Here is a 4,755-nt window from a genome sequence, read left to right on the forward strand (position 1 = left end):
GAAAGGAATAATTTGTGTTTATACCATTTGATCTATTGTGATGTCTATATTTTATAATCTGAGCAACCAGTTTTTTTTGGGGGGTTTGTATTTTAGGGAAGGGTCTACAAGGTGTTCAGGGTCTCACTACTAGATCAGACTCATAGTGATCCACCTGTTTACAGCCCCCAGAGCTAGGATTGCAGGCATGTGCCACCACACCAGTCTCAATTGCCCTCTCAGCACACCCTGGGGGCGGGGCCAGCATGGCAGGCCCAAAGATGCAACCCTGGCCCCCCGTGCCTGAGCAACCACTTTGAAGATAACAATACGCAATATAATAACCATGGTTAATTTCCTATTGTCTTGTCTTGAAATTCTATTTCATTATTTATACTTTTTTCTCTTTAAAGTAAAAAATAATAATAATAACTGTTAATTTCCAAAGTCATGCAGTTCATAACTCTCAGAGACAGGACTTGATCCCCTGCTTGCCTGGCTCTAAGATCAGGTTTCCCCTTCCCCAGGGAGCTGCTCTTCCTGACCTCTGCCCAGCAGGGGTGGCGGCCCCTCCACTTATGCACCACAACTCTTGCCCTGAATTGAAGGAGGGCTTCCCGCGTGGACCGAGCATGCATCTGTGTGTTATGTAACAGTGGCTCTGTGGTATTATTTATAAAGTATGACAGCAACCCCAGGGTCACAGCTCACCTCAAATTAAGATTTTACAAAACAAAACTCCGGTTAAATTGATTTAATTATATTTCTCAGCACTTGTTCTCCATCCACAATTATTATAAGCGTTTTTTTAGACTCAAAGACAAACCCAGGAAAAAGGGCTTGGTGGCTGTCTGTATGTGGGACAAGGGAACTAGAACTTGGACTCCAGTTACATCCTGGAACACTGAAGAGCTGCTTGTCCACTAACCACGACCTAGAAAACTCTTCCCAAGGTCCCAGGGAGATGAATTCTGCACTTTCCTTATGTCTGAGATTTTAGATTTTTATAAAATATGTCACTTATGTGAACAAAAGCCCAAGTCCTGGTAATTGCTCTACCTATGTGCTATAGAAATCTTAATCCTGTAAAGGAACAAATTAATATAAAAACAGGTCAGTACCACTGAAACCCTCAGGAGACTGATAAAATGAAAGAGACAGTTCTATTACCAGGGATCATGAGAAATTCACAGCAAAAAACTGATAGGTTATGGCTCTAGTATGAATTGCTGAATTATTATGGTGGTCATCTAATATGGCTGACGCCCTTAAAACAACAGCTCATCTTCCCAGAGACCACCTCCCCGCTTCTTCTCCAACTCAGCCCAAGATGCAATTTCCTTTCACCTTTCCTGCCACCTCAGCGAAGGCCCCAGTCAGCTCCTTAGGTGTATCTAAACGTCCCCTTCAAGCCCCACCCCTGGCAAAGGGCCATAAAAGCCTCAGCCTGCCTTTGTTCCAATCCAGAGAATTCCTTATCTTCCCAAATTCTCTCCGTGTCCTCTAAGATAATAAAGGCCCTTTCCCTTTTTCCTTCTGCCTGTTTCTCTGCTGCGACACCATTGAAAATCTATCAAGAATAATTTTCACTATGCACAGTGAGGCATGCCTGTCACCACAGATGCTTGGAAGGCTGATACAGGAGGATCACGAGTTCCAGACAAGCCTGGGCAGCTTAGCAATACCCTTCTCAAAATAAAATAAAATATAGCTGGGTGTGGCAGCACATGCCTGTATTCCCAGCACTTGGGAGGCTGTGGCAGGAGGATTGCCACAAGGTTGAGGCTAGGCTGGATTACACAGTGAGCTTAAGGCCAACCTGAACTACACAGCAAGACCCTATCTAAAAAGTAAAATAATAGGGCCAGGAGTATAGCTCAGTGGCACAGTGCCTGCCTGGTAAGCACAAGGTTCTGAGTTCTATTTCTGGTTCCAAAAAATAGATAAAATACAAAGGGTTGATGTTGTAACTTAATGATAGAGCCCTTGCCTAGTATGCTCAAAGCACTGAGTTCAATCCCCAATACTGGAAAAAAAAATTTCCCACCAGAAATGAGTTTACAAACAAAAATTCAAACCACATCATTTGATTTTACCACTCGGGAAGAGTCAGTGACCACAATAAACAGGAGACTTGCTGCTTCAGAACTGGCAATAGGAGAACAATCTGAGGCATAGTGAGGACTTGACTGGTGCTTTCACATAGCCTGATTATAGAAGATCCTAATACACCACTTAACTTTCTCAGATGAGTTCTGTGGTGAAACTCACTTTTGTGTGTGAACTGGAGAGAGAACCAGAGTCTTTGAAGCAATGACTCATTTGCATGCGTAAAAGACACAGGAGACAAGGAGCAGTTGGTTAATTTCAAAAGTGCAGTTCATACATTATCTCAAGGAAAAATCTGACCCGTCACTGTTAATGAATTTGAGAGAAAAGTAATTTGAAAGCAACTGACAACAAAACTCACATGGGAACATTTTTATCTCGGCATAATTCTTTGTGTTAGAAGTAGAGGCTTGCTCTTAAATTAGTCAAGAGCTTCCTACAGTGACATCAAAGGAGTAGGGTATTTTATTAATGTCACCAGAGATGCCTATGGCTTCTGCTCTTGTTGAAATGTTTATGACCCAAATACAGAGGAACTTCAGGTTTTCTTCATGAGTCGGAGATAGTTTAAACAAGTTCCTCTGTTCTGGTTTCTCAGCACCGGAACTTGAAAACTACTATGGCTGACAGACAGGACAAGCAGATGGCCCTGGTCCTGGTCATGGATAATGGCTCGGCGGGGAACAGGGAACAGAAGAACTTACTGTTTCCCAGGCTCCACTCTAGGCCTCCTTCCACCCATCCTCGAGCTCTGTGGGTCATCTACTCATAGGGGTTACTTGGGGGTTCATTGCACCTAGTTTCTGTGCAAATTAAGTATGTTTGGCCCAAGTAAATATTTTATTTTTTATTTTTTCCAAGTAAATATTTTAAAAAATAAGATACCATTAAAAGTGATATTTCACTTGATTTTTTTTTTTAACATAACTGGGGATTGAGCTCAGGCCCTTGTGCTTGCCAGGGAAGCACTTATTCCACTGAGCCATTTCTCCCGCCCCCTTGAAAATATTTTATACTGTGAAATTGGTACTTGTTTTACTATAGCAAGTATAAGTTTTAAATACAGATCATTACTAAATATCTATCATATAGGACAGGTAAAAGATAATTAATATCACATGTATACAATACTAATGCAAGAAGAGATAAGGATACTCCTTATCTTTATTGTGATATAAAATATCCTTATTATGATGCCCTTATCAGAAAGAATACAGAAACCTCTCTTGAATATATTGTAAAATGAAAAAGCTAGTTGAAGAACAGAACATACAGTGATGAAATATTAAGCAGTACTGAAGAAGAACAAGCCAGGACAGTCTTTCAATATGGAAGAATCTCATGGATATAAGGTTGAGTGAAAAAGACCAAATGACCTAGTTGGATAATTCCATTTCTGTAAGGTCTACAGACCCCAACTGTAACCTTTGCTATTAAAATCAAACTGATTTGATTCTATGCTTTGAAAGTGTCCCTCAGAGCCCCCATACATTGGAAACAGCGCAGCTATACTGAGAAGTAGAAGCCATAGGAGGTGAGGGAGCCACGACCACTGTGCCTGGGAGCAGGGTGATGCTGAGAGCGCCCACCTGGGGAGTGACTGTGAGTGTGGGGTCCTGGTGAAAGGGTCAGTTGGACCCTGTCCTTCTGGCATCCATCAATGCTCTCTTTTCTTTATACCTCTGCCCCACGCGATGCAGCAAGAAGCTCTCCCCAGGCATGGGCCCCAGAATCTTGATCCTACCAGGATCCAGATCTGTAAGAAATAAATCTCTGTTCTCTATAATTTACCTGGACTGAGGGATTGCTACAGCAGCGCACAGTGGACCAAGATACCCTGTGACATACAGTACCAAGGCAGTGAAGGTATAACACTGAAACAAAATCATGGAGGCCCTGGAAGGATGTAACACTGAAAGGGACATGGAGTGGCTTCCGCTGATGAGAGCTCCTGCAGTGGCACAAGGACAGCTGGGAAAAAAAAAAAAATCTAACTGCAGCATGCACTTTTCTTTGCGTATGCTACTCTTCAATTAAAAGGCTTCCAAGTGTGCACTGGGTGATGCCACCGTGCGAAGGACATTTCTGGAAGTGTGATGAGAAGCAGCCTTTAAATAAGGTTGGAGGGAAGCTGCTGGCCAGAGCACAGGTGTGGGAGGAGAAGCTTCGTCTTATGTCCTTTTGATGCTTTGATATTTGGATTATTTGAATGACTTCTATTAACTTTTTTAAATGAACTTTATTCAACAGTTTTTTTTAAAGAATGATGGGGCTGGAGAGATAGCCCAGAGGCATAAGCACTTACCTGGCAAGAACAAGGACCCGAGTTCTATCCCCAGTCCTGCATGCCGTGCCAGCTCCGGAACCCCAAGGGTGTCGTGCTGGCCCTGGAAGCAGGTGAGGTGTTGCCCGCCTATAATCTCAGCACTCAACAGGTTGAGACAGGAGGATTGTTGTGAGTTTGAGACTAGACTGGGGGCTACAAAAGTAAGCATAAGGCCAGCCCAAAGTGCATAGTGAGACCACTATCTAAAAAAAAAGAAGTATATTTTCTAGGAAATTCCTAAAGCACCTAATAGTAGATCATCAGGCCAGGGATTTGGCTCAGTGGCACAGCATCTGCCTGGCAAGCACAAGGTCTTGAGTTCAATTCCCAGTGCCAAAAAA

Source organism: Octodon degus, unplaced genomic scaffold (assembly GCF_000260255.1).
Source record: "Octodon degus isolate 3935 unplaced genomic scaffold, OctDeg1.0 scaffold00019, whole genome shotgun sequence".
Taxonomy (NCBI): domain Eukaryota; kingdom Metazoa; phylum Chordata; class Mammalia; order Rodentia; family Octodontidae; genus Octodon; species Octodon degus.